The 26748-nt window shown below is 37.6% G+C and overlaps 1 protein-coding gene across 4 annotated transcripts in view; it reads right to left on the reverse strand.

Annotated features, from left to right (window-relative positions):
* The window catches only part of LOC126036054 (regulator of G-protein signaling 7-binding protein), a 153136-nt gene that overhangs the window by 103118 nt on the left and 23270 nt on the right, over positions 1-26748 (reverse strand). The window lies entirely within an intron of this gene.

The following is a 26748-nucleotide window of genomic DNA, read 5'->3' on the forward strand; positions in this document are numbered from 1 at the left end:
GATGTTACACAGACTGGTAAGGAGGGGAAAAAATTTCTTTCTGTCCTTGTATGCTTAATGTAAAGGTGGATAAAACTGTAGTCTCTTTGCAGAGGCAACTCCTTCAATGTTCCCTTACATGAACAGTACCTCAAACAGTACCTCAAAAGGGGAACACAGGTGTGGGAGGCTCAAGGAGCCACATTTTCACCCTTACAAACCAGGAGGAAGACCTGATTTGCTGCACATTCACATACCTCACATTTTCACAGAGTGCAGTATGCATATTCTCCTTTGTTCTCTTGGAAACTGCCTCTTGGTAATCTGTTCCATGCTATACGTTAAGCTGTACATAAATAAATCTACAATAATTTGCAGCTCTAAAATAGACTTCAAGCCTTCAGTTATGCTATATAATCAGAATCATACACCCTAGCTCTGAAAAAGTTTGAAAGAATGAATATAGACCCTGTTTTGTACAGAAATGTATCAAAAAGAAATAAATACTTCTTGGTAGCTGCTGGGGGAAAAAAATAATCAGTGGGTTTAGCCTGATTTCCAACAGAAATGCAGCTTATGGGACAGCCATGTCTATCCATCTGTCAGGTCATCCCACAACAGCTTCTGAACCCGTTAGTCAATTGTAACCAAATCTGACTCAAGGGTTGTGACCTCAGATATATTGGCTTCCTGAAATTTCATAAAAATTGACTCTAGATTGAGTAGAGAGACTGAAATGAGTGCCATTGCTATGGGAAAGTCTGTAGGTGCTTTGCTGCTTTGAAGAGAATTTATCTAGCCTAATTTCTGCAGACCAAATTGGTGACTTTTTATGGAGTTTCAAAAGCAAACTCAGAAAACAAATCCAAGCCCAATTTTAAAATGGAGGAAAAACCCTACCAAAAATCTTTACTAGCTAAACTAGCAGAAGTTCTTCCAAATCAGGCCGTAAGGTCCAGCAGGGTTTGTATGCCTTTGAACACTCTATTTTGGTTGACTGGTATGATGAATGCAAAGGCCATCCTAAACTAAGCTTGAAACATATAAATCATAATAGAGCAGAGATGCCAATACCCATGGCTTAAAGATCTGTACAAATCAATAATTCAGTCTGAACCTCCTGCATTCTAAGTTTCTCCCCATAAAACATTTCAGAAAAATCCAAATGCAAGCCAAAAACTTCAAAGCATATCAAAGCAGCCTAAGCAGCTCTCTGGAGCTACCTACTGCCATGTCCTCTGTTCAGACCCTCTCTGCTGCATTTGGCTTGGATCAGTTCCTCAAGGGTAAACAACTGAAGGACATTTTCTTCATTCTTCTTCTAGAGAACTTTCATTTAAAGCTAACAGTGGTTGGTTGGTTAGTTTGTTTTTTCTTTAATTCTGTACCATTTAGAAGTAGCTCAGGCAGTAGCGTTGTTCATCTTCTGTGATTCAGTGCTTTGCAGACCAAGGCTTCTCAGGCAACTACTGATAGGACACCTATACTTTTTGTATGTGGGGCTCTGAAGAGACAACAATAAATGAATACAATAAACAATGAAAGTGAAAATCAGAATATTCTCAACAGATATTTACACTCTAACCTCTAGTTAGCCTCTTCCATGTTCCACAGAAAATAAATTACCTATCTTCCTGCTTCTCAGAGAAGATATGCTCCTTGACACTCTCTTTCCCTCTCTATCAAAGGTTGTTCTGAGGTCATGTTTACTCATGACAGCTACTGCTTTTCAGAACTGAAAAGACTTTTTGACTCTCCAAACTTTGTTTTTTTCACACTCTAGCAGTTTGCCTAATCAATATATTTTTTTCATATATTTCAAATAATCATATATTTGTTTATTCAAATATATGTACACATATTAACTTCTATCAGTCTCGACTTGTTTCTATCTTTAGGTAATGATGGCTACAATAGTATTACTACAATCTTCTTAATCCTGAATGATGTCATAGTGAACAACACAGGCAAGTTATATTTCTTATCTAGTTTACTATGAAGTTTACTGAATTATTCTGCATAAGTCCTAGCTGAGAAAATTAAGTATCAGGTTTTTAATGTTTACTGTACTGAAACATTGCACATGCTACAGAGTTAGGCCAATAACTTTATGAGTTTATCATACTCCTACCCAAGATAATTATCCAGTCTATTACTTTAGTTTCTGAGCACTTCACGAGTGCAATGCATCACAACCTGTCTGGTTAGCTATATTTATTTTCTCTAATATGCATTAAAATTTCTTGTACTTGCCTACTGTGACTTTGTACTATTGCCAACCTACTCAGCTATGATAAACTCATGAAGTTCTGCACAGTGCTCTTTGGACTTGACTAGGTGGCTGCCTTTGCATAGATCACTGGTGACTCATTAGAAGGTCCAAGTCTGTTAGCCACAAATTAAAATGCATGTGGAAAAACTGGATAGCATACAGAAAAGATACTAGATTACAACAGTGAGCCAATAGCTTGAAGATGAGATGCTCATAGCGAGCAAATGATCCTTGTTAGTTCTGAACCCTGATGTGTTGAGCTGGCAATAGTACTGTTTTCTTTTGTTCAGATGCAATAATATACAGTTTGGAGGAAGGATCAAAGGTGCTGACAAGGCTGTGCATAGTCAACAAATCTTTGAGAACTGCTCTGAGTTCAATACTCTTGAGAAGAGTTAGAAGATGTGTTGTGCACCCTAAAATATAAACAAGCCTTCTCAAATGCTGGCCTGGAAAAGTTAGCTTGAAGATATTGTTGAAGCATAAAGAAGGAAATAGGAAAGGAGACAATTTTTTTGGTCCCAGAAGGAAACACTTGGGATCACTGGGAACTAGCAGCTGAGCAACTGACATGCATGGACACAGGGCCTTGCTTCAGTGCTTACAAACACTGTCTGGAGCAGCTGCACTGGAAGCTATTCCTTTTGACTAGTAAGCAAGAAGCCAAGAGTCCAGAGCCAAGGAATTATGCATTTCATTTATCCCATGTGATGTTGCCCCTTTGATGAGGCCGTTCACATCATCACCAGAGCAGAGGCCTCACCAATGGAAGATGGAAGGAAATGAAAAACCTGCCAATTCTAGGGAGCCTTGTAAGGCCAAAAAATGCTTCAGGTATTGAATGCCAGGACACCTTCATAACCACAGGGTAAATGTGGATATAGAAAACCACTGGAAGAATAAAGCTTGTGCTTGCCCAAAAGGAATTTCTTCTGTTGCTGCCTAGATAGACTGCTTTTAAAGGCTCTCCTGAAGTTCTGTACAGGTTGTTACTGAGATCTCTTCTATGATAACATACCCAAGTTTGAACATCTACAATATAAAATTGACAATGAAAACCAGAGAGGGCATAGTAAAAACATATAAAAGCCTAAAATACTTCCTACAATACAAGGCATAGGAATTCCACCACCTTTATTTTTTAAAATCCACTATAAAAAGGAATAATAAGGTGCCACATCTTACAGCTGCAATTAACACTTCAAACTGAAAATAAGTCACAAATCTGAAGTGATAACAGTAACAATTTAAATGGATTACCAATGTGATAAACTCTCCACCACTTATGGGCCACATATGTGGACTATTTTTTCCAAAACAGCTAATCTCATGGCCTGTAAGTTAATGGAGCAGGTATAAGAAACTGAGCACAAAGCCTGCAGGAGGCTATTTATTCAGTGTATAATTATTACAGCCCAGCTGCAGACAGAAGTTAACTAAGAGTACCAGCACTGAAATAGCTGCATTAATTCAGCATTCTACAGAACATAAAGCCCATCATCGTACATGGGCAGTTCACTGGAGTCTACGTAGGTTCAGCCTGCATTTTTCTTCTCTGGAGAAGCAGTTATATTCAAAAACCACCAAGGCAATCTGACAATATCTGGCTTTCATAGACCTGAAACTATTACAAAGAAACAATAAAAAGCCATGACTTACTCAGAATGAATTTAAAGTTTTACAGGGTATATTTATTTAATCTGATTGTTCAAGGAACCATGTCCTTTTTACACACTTGATTAATTACCAAATTAATTAATGAACATTACTTAGAGCATTTTTTAAATTTCTGGTTACAGATTCACTGAGAGTTACAGAACTGTAATAACCTCAGTAGCCTGCTAATGACAAACATTACTTAATTTTAGTTAAATGCATTGTTAGTAAGATTTCTTTTAAGTAAAAGGACAATTCGAGGATGTAACTACAGTACCTTAAGAAAAATAAATTATAAAATGCCTTGATACATGGCAAGTTAACCAACTTGTCTCAGAGAAATGTTTTTACTTCAGCAGATCTTTTATCTTACTTATGTCAGGTGATAAAGGCTTATTTTGTGGAAAAGTGAAAAACAAAACTCAGAAAAACAGATAAAGGAGAAGAAAATGATCTAATATCTTTTCTTTTTATTCCTGTACACACTTCACAGAACTAGAATAATGACTATTTTATTGTATTACTGATTCATACTGTTTTAATCAGGTTGAAAAAGGCCACACAGAACTGAGTATCCCTTGTGCTAGATATTGTACACAGGTATTATGCACATATTCCCTTTCTTTCCAAGCATCTTATATAATAGATTTCAGTTTCTTGTTACAATGGATTTGAAATTATTTAAGCATTTTGTGTTATGCAATTTGGTTAATCTCTGCAGTTCCTTCTGTGGAGTAACTGAGTCTTTAAGCTTTTGGAATATACATCTAAACTGCCAGCTCTAGATATTATTACCCTCTTGGAAATTTCTCTTAGGAGAATCATATTTATTGTTTAAGGAACATCTGTAAACACAGCTTTTATGAAGATCTCTTTAAGATCATGGCACCTACTTCATTGACTTATCATAAAGTATTATTGCTATGAAAATAATTCAATTATCAAGATGAATTCAGAGACAGACCACTGGGTTAAATATTACTCAAAGTACTTGAACCACAATCATCTTAATGCTTTAATATTTATACCCAGCCCTAAACTAGTATGTAAGAAGTAAATGCCATGTTACAAGCCTATCGTCATTTTTATTTTGATTTTGCATTTAATAAAACATATACATTATTTATTCAGGCATTTAAGAGAACGATGTGAGCATTATAGCTAACTTGGCCAATGAAGCTTCAAGCCAAAAACAAATATGCAGTTAGAGCACTGAGTCACAGCTATTAGTGTCACTATACCTAACAATAAAGCAAATATTAATAATCATTCATCTTTATTGTAACCAGTATTTCAGACAAAGAGGAAGAAAATTCATTTGCAGAGGCCTGCATAAACTTCTATGAATCTCCTAGAGCCTTGATGCAACGCCTAAAAAACAGGTAAAAGGTTGTGTTGGCCTTTCTGGTGTGAATTCCATGCAGAAAAAGAATTTTCTTTTCCTACAACTTATTTTTTTTACAGAACGTGTAGGGAAATAAGGAGAGTATTGTTCCTCCTTTTGGTATTACACATCTCCTTTGCATTTTGGAAACTGAAATGATGTAGAACTGGCAGTAACACGTGTGCTAAACATACTGCTGAGGTTTACAGACATATTTGGACTGTATTTGAATTATAGCCCAGAAGAAGTACACAAGCTGCAAGCACAAAGACTGCCTTCTGTTAGTTAGATCAAAGCAGTTGCCGTCTACATCTGAAGAGTTCTCCTCTCTAGTACAATCAGAGTACAACCGCTCTCTAGTACAACCTAGTAGTTGTTCTGGTACCAGGTAAAAAGACCTGTCAATTCACATACATGAAGAGCTAGAGAATCAATAAAATATTTCTGTTGAAATATTAATGTTATAACTGTAAAAAGAGTGTATCTTTTAATTACAACAAAGTGATTTGCAGCACTGAAATAACAGACAATTGTATGCATTTATTTCTCCATTCTACTTCTAGGCTTTGCATGAATGTATATACTACTACTCTGCTAGGGAAAATACTCCTAACAAAATGTCTGTTAAAAGAATGTCTGGAACAGTGCTGCTACATTTTGGCAGCTTTGCATAAGTGTAGTCATAGTATATCAAACCACACATCTGAAATTCTTCATGTCATTCAGCATAAATCTAAAGCAAACTACAGTGATGCATGGCAATCTGAATTAACAGACAGGATACAAAAGACCCTTTTGTGCAGATCACTACTCTTATCATCAGAACAGGTCTCTTCCCCAGCACTATACAGGAGAAAGTGGAGTAGATGACAGGCAAAGAGTGCTTGTCAGAGATGGAGGTTCGCTCCTGAACAGCATTTACAAATTGTCTAACTCAATGTATGTCCACTTCTGGAAGACAACTTTATAAATAACAACACCAATCTACAGATTTTAAGTTTCCTACCAAAGCCTCATTGCTCCTGAGGTTTGCCAGGTCCAAGTCACAGTTCTGTCTGCTCATACAGTCTACAGCAACTGCATGTATTTTTCTGCTAAGTTATCAAAAGATCAACACAATGAGAGTTACAGTTTCCGGCTGCTAGATATGGTTATAGAAGACTTACTACTGTTTTGGACAGAAAGATGGGTTTGCTGAACTTAACTCTCATCACAGGCTTTTTAAAAAATGTCTTTAAATAATTTTTACAAAAATTCCTTAGTAGTATTACATAAGCGTGACCTTCCTTTCAGTCATTAATTGTGGTGGCAACATGAACACTCAGATTTTAATACAATAATAACACAGGCTGGGGCAGAAGTGAGAAAGTTCTTGCCTTTTATTCATCAGAGAGAAGAGAATTTAGGTAGGAACCATCAAAACTATGAATCAAAAGAGGTATTTAACCCAGATAAATTAACTGTGCCTCTATCTGTATTCACCTGGATGCACATTACGGTATGACCAGCCCTGACCCTTCAGCTGGGCACCTATTGAATGCGACATCCTCCTGTCTGGGCTGGGTGCCCACAGTATCCTTTTCATTGGGCTGGGACATGCCTACCTCTCACCCCAAAATCAAGATACAAACAGGACACCCCAGATTTATGAATCTGCAAGTACCCTCTGTTTCCACAATCGAGGCTTAATTTGCGACACATTACAGCAAAAGAAGAATTCACCTAGTGAGATCAATTGCTTTAAAATAAGTCGCCCTAAAATTAGGAACCTAAAACTATATTTAGACAATTAAATGATTGTCCCAGTTTTCCAAAGTTTCCTTATGTGGATGGAGCAACTGGGTGATCACCTTGCTCAGAACAATCGGGCCATCTATTTAAAGCATCTTGGCCGAGTTTCTTAAACTCAATTTAATTATTGATTACATAAATAGACTCCAACTCTAAACAGTGTTTAAAGTATAACATTCACTTACACTGAAGGAAAATGAAGACAAGCAAAGGGTTTCAAAGAAGAATGTGTCTGAGAAACTTAGGGGAAAGGTAATCATTTTCATCGCTCTTGGTTCATTTTTTATACCTAGTTAAGATCACTACTGAATAATTCTAACTTCATCAGAATTGAACCTTGGAGTTCACTTCTTACACAGTTCCATCATGACTTGAAAAAAATCAAATACAGTTTTTCCTTAAAATGCAACAAACAAATCACTGAAATACATAAATATATGTTTTTGCTTCAAAAAATCAGGAAAATTATGGTAGATTTTCTGTTACTACAAATTTGCAAGAAGTCCAAATCTGTTTGATTTCCTACAAAACTTTGTATTGCCTTTCTGGAGATTTTCTTTAAGTTGTAAATGACATTTTGAAAAGAAAAAATGATTTAAGGTTAAGGCTCTAGAAGTCATCAACAGCAAGAAGCAGCAAGATCTTTTTCTCCATTTTGATTATATAGTTACTCTGACTCAGTAAAAGTTGCAGTTTGTGATCCGTCTGTAGTAGATGGACTTTTAATGCAAAATTAAAAAAATAAACCACCAAAATACAAAATGTTTCAGATGTCTTCATGGAGCAATAGAAAAAAAAAAAGTCCCTTTTGTTTCTTTTCACGCAACCTTTGGAAAGTGACACTGAAATCTGATCCGGCACCATTTAAAAAAAAAATCCAGGTGGATTTGCAGTAACAAAATGCAATCCAACTGTTCCATATACTGCTTTTCTGAAAAATAATATCTAGATGCTCAATTCGATTAACCAATCTCTCCTCAACTCTTATTCTTTATGATATTTTATTAGAAAATTTATCAGAAATTTTATCATAAATTATGGTTCTGTGATGGCAGCTGTCAGCAATAAGCACTATATTCTTTCCTTGATATTTTATTCAGTCATATCTGAAGTCATCCAAACTGTGCAAAAGCTTATTTTCCTCAAATTTAACCATTAGATGCCTCAGCCTGAAAGTGCTTAACATAGATGCCTTCAAAGGGGTCAGCTGTCAGTATATGTGCTGATACCTAAATAAAGCCTCTTTCCAGATACTTGATTTAAGCTGCTGTTATCCAGATCTTTTCTGTCTGATAAACAGAGCAGAAATTATTGCTTATTTTTTATTTCTCAGTATAAGTGAAAAATCTTGCATTCATGCATGCATGCATGTTTCTGTAATAATAATTTCATATACACTTCTATATATATTTCCTTTCATACGGAGCAAACAACAGGTATCATAACATTCAGACTTCATTTTATGCACAACATGAATTTTCTGTGTTGTACAAGCAGCATATTGCATCCTACTTCATTTTCCCAAGAAGTTACTTATGAAGACAGTAGGCCATTTTAAATTTGAGGGTGGCAACACTTCCCGTGAGCCTTCCTACAAAAGCCTTTTGGGGTCTGAATAACGACCTCTGATGATTTCAGTCTTTCCTCTCTGCTATAGTTTAATACTGCAGATTTTCATTCTAGTGAAGTCTCTCACAAAGCTTCTCAGAAACTGAATATGAAAATCTGTCGTTGCCACTGCCCACCCCCCCAAAAAAAAACCAAACAACCCCCAAAAACCCCAGAGAGTTTAAAGCTTTTCTTTGGAATGACAGGATGCTGAAATAGAAGATTCAAGCTGAACATCTGCTATTTCACATTTCTCTGCCTGGATTGAAAAAGTAGGATGCAACTATTAATGTTGGTGCAATGTACTCACCAACAGGAAGATTTAAGAATTACTGTGCTAAATAACTGATTATAAATAGGATTAGTAGCAAAAAGAAAGCAATCTCAAAGTAATTGGTAGCTGTGTAAGAGAGACCATACGAATAAAAAAAATATCACAGACCATCTAGCCTTGACCATCACTTCTCAAACACCATTTCTTTTGCAGTAAGTTATTTAAAACATAAACCTTACAAAGGGTCTAGATGGTCCATGAATTGAAGCTCCCTGAATTTTAAACAGCAGACCCATGACAAGATCTTTTGACAAGCCCTGCCAGCTGTCCCCTTCTCTTGCACAGAAATCTTTTCACCTGTTAGCAGTGGGCGAGGCATGGTATGTGGCACCTCTTTAACTGGCATAAAGTTGTTATACACAGTTTTATTTATGATACACATGCTGCTCTGCTAATTATTATGCCATAAGTTTCTGTTTAAGCAACACGTTGCTATGAGACTAGACTTCTGGATTAAGAAAAAATCAAAAGAACAGCGATGCTAGAAGATTTTCTTTTCTACTTGCATTGCTGATGAAATTTTATTAGCAAAGGAAACAAGCACTTAACCACATTTGCACAGGGATTTAATGCAAAATTTCTTTTGTCTTTGTGTAAAGGGAATATAGCCCTGTAGATGACAGAAGTGGCAGAAAAAGTTTTGCAAAGAATGAGCTGGCTGAAGAAATAACAAAACCTGTCTTCTGTTCAGCTTTTCAGGGTATTCTGATACAGGCAGTATTTAGGAGGTAGAATTAGACTTCTCCTTGCTTAGAACATTTTGGACAGCAACCTTCCAGAGGAAGCCTCACTGCCAGTTACTAAGCTGTGATCCTTTGCTTGTAACATTACAGTTTCACTCTCGACAGGATCCACTGCTACAAGCTGATGTTGATTGAATGTAATTCATCTTCTGTGACTCACTCTGGGACGAGGGACCTCCCTCAAGACAGGCTCCCACGTCTCTCTCTTCAGAGGGCATGTGAGATGCAAAGACAACTCAAGGGAAGGGTCACCATAGAGCACTGCTGTTACAATGGTCAACAAAAAAAGATTACTTTTTTGGTGGGAGGGTGGAGCTGAATTGGTCTTCCTGCTCTAACAAAATCAATCTACATTCTGATCAGCTGTGTAGGACACTGGAAGCAAATGTTTCTTTTTTTTTTGAGAAAATGAGCCTAGCAGTAAGTTATGGTTCTGCTACAATGGGTGTTCTTTCATTCAGGTGTATTTTGTGTCTTTCTTTTAACATTTACATTCCTACTGCACAATAACCTGGAATTTATTAGAAAAATATTAGAAAAATTTTCCATTATTAGAAAACTATAAAGCAGCAATATATTTCATTAATGAAGGGATCTGTACAAAATGCTCTTTATGCTCTCATTTTCACCTATAAGTTGTTCTTGATAAAATAATGTCTTCATAAGAAGAAAATGTGCTTCAAACCTTGTGAATTTATTACACTGTAACAGAAACTTTATTACAGTATTTTAATCACATAATCTCTGGAAACTGAAGCTACTCCAACACATTCTGTTATAATTGAAGAATTCCAATTTCTTGGTAATTTTATGTGGCAAATACATTTCATCTATGTTCATCTCCAAATAGAGTTCCAACTAACTTACTTCCTCCCATTTTGCTTACATGCAAAAATAATGAAAATTGTAACACTTCCTTACAAAAAGAACAAAAATACTTTGGTAAATGAGTGAGTAATAAAAGATCACCTATGAAAAGGTTAAAAAAACCCTCAGTGGACAAATTCAGCTGTAAAATAGTGACAATCTCTACAGCTAATTAAATTGTCATAGAAGTGTTCATCAGCTTTTGCTGAAGCTATCATGCACATTGGTTAGGTCAGTCTTCTCGAAGGTCCTTTACAAGGGTGTTCAGGGGATCCCATTTCACCTACTGACCTCTCTACGAGTTACAGAAAATTACGCTCATCTAGGACATACAGGGAACACAAATTTCTAATTAAGAATAAAGAAAGCAACAAATGTCAAGCACAGCTGTAGTGTCTGGATATCTGAAACTTCTTAAAAAAGAACAAGAAGGAAATGCTCAAACATAATTTTAGCACTCCAAGAAAATACAGCTGACATAAAATAATAATAAATAGAATTTGAAAACAATGCTCATACTTCTGGCTGCAGCACTGAGTACACACAGACAGAGAATTAAAGCAAATAATTCTGATACTCAATTAAACAATTAGCCAGTATCTGGAGAATACACTAGTCAAACAAAACAAGCAGCGAAATAAAGACTAAGTTAAAAAAAAAGTATATTTGGAATAATGGAATAAGCTTCACACTGTTTTTTTTATTACTGAATTTATTGGGAATATACTGCTTCAGTCAAACAGTACTTTTTTAGGGTCAATCAAAAAAATCATACTCAAATGTTAGGCTAACCTCTTATAGGAAGAATCCACTTCAAAGCCATGCTACATATGAACATTTTCCTAGTTAAGAAGCAGAGACAATGTCCATTGGGATTCTTCTCTAATTCCAAAAGCTTGCTGGCCCCTATCTTTCAAGACCCAAGAGGGTATGAAGGAAATAATAGGACAAAATTAATTTCTTTTATTGAACAACTGAAATACAATATAGGCTGAGACTACAGGAAACAAAGCAATTTAACTCCACCAAACAGCAAGTATAAATTTATAAAATGCAAAAAAACTTCTGTAATTATGACAATACATTTTAAAGTCACAGTACTTTCGGCACTTTGGTAAACAATAGGGTGAAACCAATGTCCCATTGAAGTCACCTGGACAGGTCTAGGATTTTGTTTTGCAGCATTAGATAAGAAAACTAAGCAGGCTAGTAGGAGTTTACTACAGCAGTATAGCATGCATTCATTTAGAACTACTACACAAAAAAATTATATTTATAAATGTACAGATTGTAGCTACTAATTTTGTGATCTAAACAGAGGCACAGAGTAAGTCTTAGCAGATTTATCTTTCAACAAAAGCAATGTTACCATAAAATATTATTTGTGATCCTTAGATGCAGGCAAGATTCTTGTTTAAGGGTTAAAGTTTTTCAAAAAGTAGTGCAGAAAAAAACACCCAACCTTACACATGATCATCTTCTCATATCTAAAATGGATCTCAAGCTTTTGAATTTATCTTAGCACTGGTACACCTTATCTAAAAAGCTTAACTGCTCATGCAGCAAAACTGCTATATACATTCATTACAAGTCTCATACTTGGATCTACAGCAGTGAATACACTGCCCTATACTTCACACATTTGATCCAACTTATATATATGACAAAATGAATACTCAGATGTGACTATGGTAGCCAACATAGAGAACAATTCATCATCAGTAGACAAGGCATCTCAAAAATTTCACTGCTGACAGCCTGAAAGTCCTTGCAAGACTGCCACTAAGAAGGTATAAAAGAGTTTGGAAATTTGTAGAAATATAAAGAAAACTATAACACACAGCTCACGATGTTTTCATGTGAAGCACAGTTCAAAATATACACAAGGAAAAAAGGAACATCAGAAAGTTATTTCAGACTCAATGCTCTAAATGATGCAAAATTAACTGCAAATTATTTTTGTGGCAAAGCACTGTATTCTAGTTTGATATCAGAATATATAAGTCCCCTTTTTGAAAAATTCAATAGATTTCTAATACTGCCTGCTACTATTAACATGTTATTTAAAAATGGTTTTATTTTTAATTGCCGATACTGACAGTAAGAAAGGACACTACTTCCTACTTTGCATCTAGTAAAACAGTGGAGGAAAAAAGGTGAAACTATCAATAATCTTGCTAGACTTCAGCAGAGGACAGATCTCACACAAGAGCATCCCACATAATTCAGGACTCTCAAGTGAGGTCTTGGAAACTTTCTGATGTTAGCTACTAATTTTAATTTCCTTAATGTGGGCAGCATCCTATGTCCTAGTTTAGCAGAATGGAAAAAGCCTCTTCTAATGAGGAAACATAACAGGTGAAAACAAAAGATCCAATACTGTGAAGCACACAAAGCAAACCAATGCCATTCAGTTTGATTGTGCTGGGTTGGTTGCCTCCTTAATTTAAGTTTGTAGCTGATAAAGTATGATCATTTTTAGATCTATTATTTATGTCAGTTCTTCAGGCAAAAGGAGGGCATGTTTGGAGCAACAAAGCTCACTTTTACACTGTTCAAAGACCTGCCTATCTTAAAAAGAATGAAATTTGTTAGGCTACATACTTTTCATTTTATGGCTTTCACAGTGCATTCAATGGGAGGCTAGGACTTTATTTTGGGTCTTACAGAACGCAAGCTAAAGGCCTCAAGCAGAAGATCCAACATAGAGTCTTTGTGAAGGGTATGACCAGCACAAATACTTAGAGTGCACATGACAAATTCAAATCCTCTAGCACCTAACATTTTGTAATAAAAAGAAGTTCTTAGCCCTCATTCTGCAGATAAACCTTCAAAAGTAATAAAATTTAACTGGTGGAGACAACCTGAAAGAAAAACTCAGTGATGCGAACTCTGCCCTTCTTAAGCCTGAGTGCAGTCTTAGCTATGAAGTCCATCACTGTCAACTTTAGTCACTTAACCATGGATCACTTAGCGGATACACACGGTATGAAATGGCAATGGAACAGACTCAGCTGGGAACTGTAGATGCTGCTGGGAAGAAAATGCAGAGAAAAGTGTGAAGGAGTGTCAAAAAACTACTCATGAGAGAAACAAGAAAATTCCTTCACAGCAGTCCATATGTGGCTGTGCTTTGTATTTGTGGCCAAAACAGTGCTGATAATACACCAGTGTTTTGGCTATTGCTGAACAGTGCTTGCACAATGTCAGTGCCTCCTTTCTTCCCACCAATGCAAGTAGGCTGGGGATGGGTTTGAGGTTGGGAGTGGATGTAGCCAAGACAGCTGAACCATACCACAGGATGTCACACTTGGCCATAAATCCTCAGAGAGATGAGGAGGAAGGTGGGACTTTTGTGATTATGACATTTCTCTGTGCAAACAACCATTACATATGCTGAGGGCCTGCTTCCCATGAAGTGGCTCAACATCTGCCTGCTGATAGGAAGGACTGAATAAATTCCTCTTTTTGCTTTGCTTGCACACACAGCTTTCACTTTTCCTATTAAACTGTCACTATGTCAATCCATGAGTCTTCTCGCCTTCCTTCTATTTCCTCCCTGAAGCTACTGAGCAGATATTACTAAATAAGTGTTTAATCATTCTTCCAAAGACTCTATGTCGTCAGGAATAAAGATGCATAGAGATCACAAAATAATTTTCTTAAAAAAACCCAACCAAACAAACAAAAACCAAGCCACCTGTTACATAATTGTGGAGAATAATTGTACGATTAAAGAATACAATAAACCATTACAAATTTTTCTGTGTACTATAGTAAGTGATGTACACTAGTTTTTAATAGTTCTTCAGCTTGCAATCACAGTGCATTCACACTGCTCCTTACATTACTGTATGTAAACTTTGAGTTTCAACAGCTCTTTTTTAAATGCCAGAAGAGACCACTTCATATTAAGTGCTTTAAAATATTATTTTAAAAGATCTTGTAAGAAGCCCAGACCAATACTAAAATGTAATAAAATCCAGTTAGATCTTACTCGTATAATTTTTATACAAAATGATATCATAAGTCCCCCTGAATGCTGCTCTTAATTCAGTATCTCATAAGCATAATCATCCACCTTTAAAAATTACAAGAAATTGTGAAAACTATTCTTTTGCACAATATTTGCACAGCTGCAGTAGAAAACTACAGAGTTAAACTGCACTTTCATATTCAGGGAAAGGCAGACTGAAATGACATACTATACACTACAAATGTAATTTTCTCAAGTTGTAGAAAGCAGCATGTGTTAACTCCTGAGTATAAAGAATGCTTTATTATTTCCCAGTATTTCTAAAATAATATTCAGAGTAGTTGAAACTATACATCAACTGAGTATTAGTTTGCTAAACAAAAATGAAGTCCATATAACATCTCACTTTATACAATGCGTGCTGCCATTTCACAATATACAAGCTTACTAGGTAAGATTTTCATATAATCAATATAAAATGCCAGCATAAAGATGCCAACAGACAACATTCACATTAGCTTTTGAAAAGATTAGACAGTATCTAAGAAAGTTAATTAAAATGCAAAATTACTTCAATCTGCAAAATCAAAATATTACTTCTAAGTTATTACCAGTTCTAAAAAGGTCAAAGCATTTGATACTGACCAACACAACATCCTTCCCTCTAAAATTGAGAGATGTGGATTTGACAAATAGACCACTTGGTGTATAAGGAATTGGCTGGATGGTTGCATTCAAAGAGTTGTAGTCAATGGCTCAATGTGCAGGTGGAGACCAGTGACCAGTGGGGTCCCTCAGGGGTCCATATTGGGACTTGTATTATTTAATGTCTTTGTCAGGGACATAGTCTATGGGATTCAGTGCATCCTCAGCAAGTCTGCAGATGACACCAAGCTGAGTGGCGTAGCTGATACTCTAGAGGGAAGGGATGCCATCCGGAGGCACCTTGACAGGCTAGAGAGAGAGGGACAATGTGAGCCTCATGAAGTTCAACAAGGCCACGTACAAGGTCAGGGCAATCCCAAGCACAAATACAGGCTGGGCGACGAGTGGACTGAGAGCAGCCCTGCAAAGAAGGACTTGCGGGTACTGCTGAATGAAAAACTGAATATGAGCTGGCAAAGTGTGCTCACAGCCCAGAAAGTCAATGCATTCTGGGCTGCATCAAAAGAAGTGTAACCAGCAGGTCAAGGGAGGTGATTCTGCCCCTCTACTCTGCTCTCATGAGACCCCACCTGGAGTATTGCGTTCAGCTCTGAGGCCCCCAGCATAAGAAAGATATGGACCTGCTCAAGTGCGTCCAGAGGAGCGCCACAAAGATGATCACAGGGCTGGAGGAGCTCTCCTATGAGGACAGGCTGAGAAAGTTGGGGTTGTTTGGCCTGGAGAAAAGACGGCTCCAGGCAGACCTTATAGCAGCCTTCCAGTACCTAAAGGGGGCCTACAAGAAAGGTGGGGTGGGAGTGTAGTGATAGGACAAGGGGTGATAGCTTCAAACTGGAAGAGGGTAGATTTAGATTAGATAGTAGGAAGAAATTCTTTACTGTGAGGGCAGTGAGACACTGGAGCAGGTTTCCCAGAGAGGCTGTGGATATCCCATCCCTGGAAGTGTTCAAGGCCAGGTTGGATGGGGCTTTGACAAACCTGGTCTAGTGGAAGGTGTCCCTCCCCATGGCAGTGGGGTTGAAACTAGATGATCTTTAAGGTCCCTCCAACCCAAACCATTCTATGAGTCTATGAAATGATATTGTATCTCACACACATGACAAGTGCTTAGAAACACTGCATTCTGAATACATATATTAATTATGCCAGAATTAGCTTACAGGTAGGGGAACAAGAGTAATCAAGAACAGTTAACCAAAAAAAATTTATTTTTGCAGGAGGAATATATTAATTATGCCAGAATTAGCCTACAGGTAGGGGAACAGATAATAATCAAGAACAGTTAACCAAAAAAAAATATTATTTTTGCAGGAGGAACTGAGGTATATGGGAAAGGGGAATATGACACATCTTCCTTTATACCACTTCAGGTTTTGCATCCCAAATATCATCCCATATGCTCAGGCCATACTCATAGACATGCAATACCTACTCATAGTTTCAGGCTGTAAAAATCACCACACTGGTATGCTGTAGCATATATAGCCACTTTGACCTGACAAAGGAGACATCCAAGACCTGGTTACATCTTCAGACTGCAGGGCCCCAGCTGGGGCTCTGATCCAAAGCCAAGCGATTTTTAGGATGGACACGACTAGTGTGCTCTGGGGGAAGTGTGCTCTAAGCAGAGTGACAGGACCAGGGCCACCAAGCTTCAGATCAGAGGATGACTCCTTGGCCCTCTTTCAGCAATTACAAATGTACCCAGTACATCTAAGTGCCCGACCTAGATCTATTTGAACTAGCACAGAGTGGAAATACGATCTGCAGTGGCTAAAAGGTCTTAGAATTATACAAAATAGGACCAAAGGACTCTCTGAGTCCCATACTCTAAAATTGTGAGTAATGAGACAGGAGGTCCATTGACTCCCTTCTCTACAGCCACAGATCTTAAACCCCGTTCTAACATCCTGAAACAGGTTTTAGATTTGTACCAAAAGGCAAAAGCAAAATCAACAACGTAGCAAACTAAGAGGAAGGAAATCAATGACCGATAATATTGGGAAGGACACTATGAACTTGTCCAGAGGTCTGTACCACATACCTGCTTTCACTAGTTCAACCTGTGTGAAAAATTTCTTCCTAGCACCAAATCTAGTCATTAGGTTACTCCTGAAAGTAACATCCTGAGATGACCCATCAACCCAGAAGCTGAGAAATTAATGCCAAAACATTTTGCCTACCTCATCTCTAGGTGTGGTAGATTTCCAATGTTTGGTGACTTTCTAAGTGCTTAAGTGCAGTACAAAAAAACCTCAAATCTAATGGTATAAAAAAGAAATCTTTCTTACCTCTGCCATGGTAGGAATGATACTTTGAAAAAAGGGCCTCAGATATTACCTTTGCCAAAAGGTTTCTTTAGAATATGACTTTGGTCTTATTTTTCACAAAAAAGAATGCTTAATTTTCTGTGTTTACAAGAAAAGCACATAATCTGATAATCTGAATGATACACTTTTCTAGCTCTGTATTTCAAAAGGACAGTATTACGGAAGTTTAAAAGGTGCACACACTAACCTGAAACAGATGCTGTGTCTCATTTTTCTCCTTACGCTCATTTACAGAACAGATACCACCACTTAGCTCTTCACTTGTATCTGATGAGATTACAGGTCAAGATCCTGAACTTGAGGATAATAAAAAAAACACTTGATAATAAAACCCTCCCCCTCAACTATTTACTTCACAAAATGTGTAGCTGTACACATTATAATTGCCACATAGCAATCTAATATAGTTCCTTGTAATAAAGCTGGAATTCTTTTTAGGATCCAAAGGCTAACAAGATTCTTCAAACAACTATAAACTAACTTATTTCAGTTAAAAATTGGAACAATTTTTAAAAGGCATCAAGATATTCTGGTCAAAGATCCAGGAAAATTCTTCAGAGAACACAATAATTACCTCTACTCTCCCAGCTTTGAGCATACCCATTTTAACCTCAGTTTTCAGGATGGCAAGACAAATGTATGTTACCAACAGAAACCATGTTTCTAGACAGCTACTGTAAAGGGTGAATCCATTTTACCCACCTTGACAAAGGTTATTTGCCAATTAGTTAAAGCTTCAAACACCACTTACTCCAAAGCAACTTCCAACACTCAGCAACAACTCATGTCTTAAAACTTGAATTCTATTACCTGAACTAGAGCCTCTTACGTACTTCTGATTTTTATAAAAGACTGTTTTCACAGAACTGTCCTTTTGTCAGGTATGTATTTTTAGTTTCAGATTATGCTTTTTTTCCGAGTATGCTGATTTATGCATACTTAACATTAAATATTCATTAATATCTTTAAAATGCAGATAAAAGCTCTGTGAAAACATACATAATCTTTTATAACATAATCAATTAAAAACTATTTTATCTGCCAAAGGAAAATAAATTAATAATTCAGACTGCTCCATAATACCAACACCAACATAGCAGCTTTTAACCCAATGGAGAAAAATACTTCATAAGATTATGATCTTTCAAATCAGAGATAACTTGTGGTTTGCACATGCATATACTTACATATATACATTCGTACTTATATATGAAAGAAAATTCTTGCAATTGGGTAAAATGGTCATGTATGAAAACAAGAATACCCTGCAAAGCAAACATACCATTGCTTCCTGAAATTTAACAGTGTTACAAATACTGGAAATATCTTGTGAAAAATCACTAGCCACTGTCTGCTGCCATTCTGATAACTGATTAATCTTGCATTCTCTACGGACAACTATCTGTTTCTGGGACATCTGTTCTGGTTGTAATTAACTGTCATCAATGCAAAGACAGTTGGCTCTGCACAGTCATTTGTATTTAGCAGGCCTCATAGGACAGATCCGGAATCACATGAAAGCTGATCTTAAACTTTCAGTACCAGTTAGATAAATGAGCAGTGTAGACACTTTCATACAGTGTGAATAAATTTCGCACATCAGAGACACTTCTGTGCAATGTTAGCCCAAATACCTCTATCTGCATGATGAACCCAGAAATGGGAATGTATGGTGAAGACACCTGAGTGACCCTGCATGGATTCAGGTTAATACATACAGAAGCTCTCAGATGGTCCTGCATCATGCTCTTCTTGACAGTGCAAACCATGGAACTGAGTTGTATGTAGCTGTCAGTGCATTTACACTAATTGTCCTGTGATGCTAGAGAGGACAGCAAAGGAACTCAGGAACAGCTGCAGAATTCAGCTTGCTCCCCGCGACAGACACATTGAGTTCAGCACTAGCCAGGTGTCGTCGTTTAACCCCAGCTGGCAACTAAGCCCCACACAGGTGCTCGCTCACTCCCCTATGACGGGATGGGGGAGAGAATTGGAAGAGTAAAAGTGAGAAAACTTGTGGCTTGAGATAAAGACAGTTTAATAAATAAAGCAAAAGCCATGCACGCAAGCAAAGCAAAACAAGGCATTCACCACTTCTCATCGGGATGTAGGTGTTCAGCCATCTCCAGGAAAGTAGGGCTCCATCACCCACAATGGTTACTTGGGAAGACAAACACCATCACTCCCAATGTCCCCTCCTTCCTTCTTCTTCCCCCAGCATTATATGCTGAGTCTGACGTCATGTGGTATGGATTATCCCTTTGGTCAGTTGGAGTCAGCTGTCCCAGCTGTGTCCCCTCCCAACTTCTTGTGTACCCCCAGCCTCCTCGCTGGTGGGGTGGGGTGAAAAGCAGAAAAGGCCTTGACTCTGGGTAAGCACTGCTCAGCAGTGACAAAAACATCCCTGAATTATCAACCCTGTTTCTAGCACAAATCCAAAACATAGCCCCATACTAGCCACTATGAAGAAAATCAAGTCTATCCCAGCCAAAGCCAGCACATTCTCCACCCCTTATACCATACCGTATATGTCATGCTCAGGACCCGCACTATCCAGTACATCCTCATTAACCCTCACCACCCTTCTCACCTTTTGATACAATACACATGTCATTCCCCTAGTCTATGGATCACCCCTGTCAAATGTCTGTAAAATGTCCACAAATGTCCACTGAGTTCATTTTGTCTATGACTTTGGGCTCCATCTGTTATCGTGGTTACCCAGGACAGGAGAGGTGGTGTGTTGCATGGAGTTACTGGGCACCAAAGCCAGCTCAGGCCAGGTCACTGCTGCACTTGCACTGCTTCTTGTAAGGCTTGTCCTCCATTGGTTCAGGTGGTTCCTGCTATAGTAATTCCTATAACATGCAACTCAAATCCTGGGTTACAACAATTTAAAGGTACCTCCATTACAAACTCCACCTCTGGTGCCTTTGGACCAGAGCATCAGGTTTAACATTATAATGAACTCCTCCCCTTGCCCGTGCTCCAGCTTGGACTTGTTCACAGACTGCAGTCCCTTAGGGGTGCACCTGCTCCAAGTGGAGCCTTATCTACTGTGAAGAAAATTAGCTCTATCCCAGCCAAAACCAGCACACCAGGCCACATCCATAATGATTATACGTGCAACAATCAGAGTGTCTTTTCAGCATGGTTGGAGAATCCATTTTACTTGGGTTTTTCATCATTTCCATCCCTTGAAATATTCCAGGATTCCTAGTGTTCCACATGAAGTACCTATGCTGTGCTCAGTATTCTCAAAGAAAAAGCTGCCTTGAAAATGTGACATGCTTAGATTTGCATCAGATCAAATTTAAATTTGAATTAGCATACCTAATCTATCTTACTTCACAGCCCCTGGTCTGTCAGTGTTTCAAGCCTCACCACAGCATGTCTTTTCTCCCACAAGCCTCTCAAAACTTTTTCTCTCACTATAACCTCCTTGAACTGTCTAACCATTAGCACCACAGCACCTATTTCAGCCACACTAAGTAAAGAATACACTATTTATTTCAAATTTTGTTAACTAAATTTAGTTAGTCATGAGCTTCTTCATACGCAAATTCATACGCATGTTCTTGAGCATTTAATTTTATTTCTCCGATTTTTATTCCTTACTTCAGCTGATCTTCACCCTCCTAGTTGGCTGTTCTCTTCCACTGAATCCTTAAAGTAACTGCATGCCCTTGAGGCAGTGATTATTGAGTTTACCTACACTGAAAAGCCTCTAACACTTCTGAAGTTCTCTCAAACAAAGAAAGATGCTAGGATACTCTACCTTCTAAAGCCTTCATTGAAAACACTACAAATCACTTCTACAGAAAAACTACACACTAAACAAAATGTTGCTTACAAACCAACTGGTTTAGTATGAATTTAGCAGTACTTAAAACAAAAGGTGCAGCAGTTTTTATGGGGAGCTTTTACAGTTCTTATGCACTTAGGCACCATCACTGTGTATTTAGTGTGACTGCACGCTGTACACTGGTACATTTCTACGTTTAACTTCATTTCTGTCCTTCCAGAATGTGATGTCCTTTCTTCCAATTTGTGACTAGCAGAAGCAAGCTTATGTACCTCGAGAAGTAATATAATTTGTGGGCTACAAATCATCTGTGATTATGGCTACTGTTTAGATATAGAGCAGTCTTTTCAAAAAAACCCACTACAGGAAAAAAGAATATGAAATAATTTTTATCGGCTTTGGAAGGAATGTCTAATGCAGTATGATGAAGCTAAGCTAAACCAAGTTCTCCTCATGGAGTGAATGAATCAAGCACAAGAATAAGCCTTAATATACTGGCAAACCTTTCAGTCATTTCAGTTACATTACTTTCAGTCATGTAATTGTTGCTACCCACATATTTGGCATCATTATAATTTGGCATTATTGCTACAGCAATATTCTATGGCAACTCTGCAGCATTGAAGTAAGTTTGCTGTACACCTTTTGCTAATTTATCAGTGCACTTACTGCAGTGGACCATGCTTTGGAAATCTTTTGTTCCTACGAAAAAAACAATAGCAGGAAAAAAACTCTCATTGCTTGGTAGAATACAAGAGTACAGCATGCTACTATGCAATACAATTGCTATTAATGAGGTAGTGCAACAGCTAAAGCTATGCTAATATTCCCAGACCACATTCTCTTTTTCAGAGCATATTTTTCATTCTCAGAAATTCTGACACGGCTTTAAAAATTTTCTACAGAGATAAAATTAAAATAAGACTGACTGAGATTCTCTAAAACATGGTTGGACATTTTTTTCTGCTATCAAATAATAAAAATACAATAACTTCTGTAATTTCAGATTGTTTTTAAAAATAGTTGTAAAGAGTAGTTAATTGTAACTATGTTTATGATGTACTGCCATGTCCACTCAGACTATATTTAGCACAAAAGTAAGGAGCCAAACATGAGAGTGAAAATCTGTCCATCCTAGAATCAACTGAGGACTAAGCTTGACCTCAGGGTACATCTCCAGACTTTGGTTATCCAATGTTACTAGCACACAGGTCACCGGGGCACAGTTACTAGGTAGGGTCCTACTATTCATTGCTCTTGCATTGCTGGGTGGAAATTAAAATGTACCCCACAGAATTAGATATGTTAAGTTTATTAGGAAACACTGGAATCACCAGATACATAGTTTGCATTGTACTTCTGCTATTTGTTACCATGCCCATTTTTTAACCCAAGAATATGCTCAGTGCCTTCTGGGAAGAGGGCTCTACATAACTAGATGGGCAGGATGTTCTTAGTGCCTAAGAAGAGCTCTGTAAAATGTTTGCTGTAAATTGCTTTTCATTACAGAAATGGAACAGACAGGTGGAACTGGGGTCTCAGATTTGCCCATACAGAATTAAGCAAATAAACATTTGTACTACTATCTCTTACGAAGTCCCCCACATAAATGGTACTGTGTAGTTACTGAAGGGGATTATAACTAAAAAAGAATCAACACATGCTTCTTTCCACAGTACTGGTCCTCCCCATCCCAGCCTCCCCAAATATTTTAAGATTTTATATATCACATAGGAGAACATATACTTTCAGAGTCCTTAATTTTTCAAATGAAGTTTCAGATTCTGCTGCTGAAAAAGCAGTCCTTCTCAAAAAAAAACCCTAAGCTTAGTGATTTCTATAGCAGTATAAAAATGCTATAGAGCCAAAACACAAACTCCCTGACTATACTGCAAAGCAATGTATCAGTGGACATGCTAGGTTAGAATAATTAATGATTTAAGTATGGATTATTAAATACATCAAACATGTAAGGCTACAAAAGCTCCAAAGCAGATACAAAAGTCCATCTTAAAAATTTATGAAGATAAAGACGGATTAGTTTTTATATTCACATTATAGAGTCAGGGTATCAATACACTGTGATTATGCACTAGCCCTCAACTTAATTCCATTCGCAGCAAATCAGTTCTGGATAATGTCTCATACATCTCCACTGAGAATAATTGGCTGTGTTATAGCCATCATAAGAAACATCCATCAAGTGAAGATGATTTGCTGATAGAAAACAGCATGACTGCAAATGACCAAAACTCTTAACACCGCCACATTTTCTAGCAGGATTGTTAGACTATGAAACAAATGAATAGTTAGCAAACATATTAAGTATAAAGCCATGCTTTCATGCTATAGCTCAGCTGATCTATCAGCTAACATTTCTTTACCTCCAACCACACAGTTCTAACTATACTCTTACGCTGTCTGCAGCAACCTACTGAACCCAGTATGAGCTGATGTGGCAGAAAAATCAACAGAGAACTATTGTGTTTTTGTCTTTATTTCCTCTCTGAATCAGGGCACTATAGAGTCAGATGAGACATGAAGTAGACAGTTGTGACGAGAATTATATCGGGATTCCTTTTCACCCACTGTAACATGAAACCACTGCCTACGTTGCCTACTCACACTATCATTTAAAATAAAAAGATAATTAGATACTGGCATATTTTGGAGCTGCCATGTGCTTCTATGTTGGTATTTTGAACAAAGAACTGTGCAAATTGCCCAGAAAGTCATTCATAAAACTGTGTGGCAATAGCGTTATCACTGACATGGTGAGTCATATACCTTTCCTGCTGCTCATGCCTGGCAAAAGCAAAACATTAATTCCTGAAAAGTTGTGGTTCAGTCACAAATCCACTGTGCCAGTCCACCATTCTGACAAGCTGGCATTCATCAGACAGCCTAAACAAAGTCACTAACAGGAACCCTGCAGAAGGGCACAAGATTCAGGATAGTACAAGTATCATGCCTTTTGTTCTGTCTTGTGCCAAAATTCTAGCTTCATTAGTAAGCTTGTCAAAAGGACCATCCTGTAAAGTAGCAGGTACCTTGAACTCCTAGTAAGTTTCTAGAAGAATGTCCCACAGAAGATGCATCTTGCACCAACAGGCTCTAAATCAGGAAACGTGACCTATTGGCATTGATAATAAGTTTGCACATCAGCACAAATTTTTGTTGAAACAAAATTTCAACAAAGCACTGGGTTTTTCTGAATAAACTTGACACTAAACACAAAAATTTCATAAACAAAAAAAAGTTCAACATTATTGCTCTACACTAAACTAGGGGGGTTTCCTTAGAGAAATTCCTAAGATCATAGGAAAATACAGAGGATGTTCTTGGATAAACCATGGAAATGGCATAGAAACATAGAGCCAAGTGAATAAAAGATGCTTTCCATTCTGCGTTCCACCTCCCCCCACAAGTTCCTGACCTCTTACTTCAACATCCAAACAGAAGTGCGAATTGACAGGCACCGATCTTTGCCTCTATTTTCTACTTCTTAGATTTCACTTGTGTGTATGTAAGAAGTCATAGCCTCTGGAGACCCTGCTCCACTTCACTCCACTCCCCTTTCTTCTTTATAGTCCAGCTTCAAAAGAAAGCACAGTAGAAGCAGGGAAGGTACATGCATTTGCACTCCAGATCCACTACTTTTGCTCTTCCACCTCCAGCTGCAGTCCTAACCAACACAGCAGGAGCACGACAAGGGAAAGCTGAAAAAACCCCCTGTATTTACTCTACTTTCTTAGGCTAAGCAGTCTCACTCTTGGACTCAAGATTCACAGTTTGCCAGCAAACTTCCAGCTAGCTCTGTCTGTGCTGGGTCTCTTCCCGCTCCACACACAAAGGACCCCTTACAAACTAGTATCGGAGGCACAAAGGGTGCAGAAGTTGACATGTGAGCTACATTTGGGCCATAGTTTACCAGTTGAGGGGTCTTGCTACAGAAGGTTCAATACCTATGGCACTAAACTGTACCATTTTAGTGCACATTTCATACATCATCTATATGGCTACAAAAATACTGACAAACATTTTTTACAGTATCCATTTTGAGGTGTAAGAGTTGTTTCCTTCGATTGTGCTCAAAATCCCACTTTCTGCCTGCTTTTCATGAAGAATTACTTGAACAACTGAACTCTACCTACAATAAATGATGATAAAAAGCATACTGCATGCAAGAACACAGTGAGTCTGTTCCCACAAAACATGCACACCCATATCTGAAAAATGACAGGCTGATGGAAGACAAGTGGGAAAAAAACTTGACTTAAAGCGCAAATAAGAAATTGAAGATAAGATGATGAGAAAACGCACAGGAGACTTCAAAAAAGGAAGTGTAGTGGTGCAAAGCCTTTTGATATGGTACCATGTATAGTGCATTGAACAGCAAAAAGAGACAAACCGCTGCCAAGAGCACAAGGAGAAGATTAGGTAGAGAAACTTAGGACAGATAAACAGATACTCTGAATCTCACCTAACCAGATCACTGGATTTCTTGAGATTCAAAGCGCTGAACAAAATCTGTGTTAGAAGCAAGAGAAAAATCTCTTTCTGATAGGTTATCTAGGTGATGGGTGATGAAATAGTGGTATAAAGTGAAACAGAGAATTCATATAACATGCTGTTAGAGATAAAATTCAGCAACATCTTCCACTGCTACTGCCCAACACAGGTTTTACATAAATTCAATCTAGAGAACATACGAACAACTGGGAGCCAATCTCAGCACTCTCATTCGCTTCCTACCCCAGCTCTCCATTAAAAAGTGAGATTATATTTTACTAATAATGGATCAAGTTAATCCCAGGAGATCCTCACCACATTCTGTCCCCAAGTGTGTGGGTCACATATTGTACTTTTCAGCATATGTCTCTCAAATTCAGTACTGCTCACGCTTGTGTATAAAAATAGTTTCAGTGCACTAGTCAATGCTACATTTATACTTAAGCTAAAAGGAGTTGGGATACTTTTAGAACAAAAGAAATCCAAAAGGCAGACATTCGCACAGTGATTAATACCATTCTAAATACGGATATATTCCATAGATTAACAGATTTCAATCCAGAAAAATTCATCTAGTAGTAATTCTAATGCATTATTTATATCCTCCTAAACCAGCTTACTTTTAGAAACCAGATTGGTCTGTTGCGCTGTGCTGCAGAGGGAAACAACAACATATTGCCACAGCAAGTACAAAAATGGTGTTCTGCTTTTCAGTTTAGTAGTTCCCAGTAGAAGAGATTTGATCATCCAGAAGAAATCTGTTTCTGTTCAGCATTTTTTCTAATGAACAAAACCAAAATTCAGTTTGCTAGTATACCAAAATCA

Source organism: Accipiter gentilis, chromosome Z (assembly GCF_929443795.1).
Source record: "Accipiter gentilis chromosome Z, bAccGen1.1, whole genome shotgun sequence".
NCBI lineage: Eukaryota > Metazoa > Chordata > Aves > Accipitriformes > Accipitridae > Astur > Astur gentilis.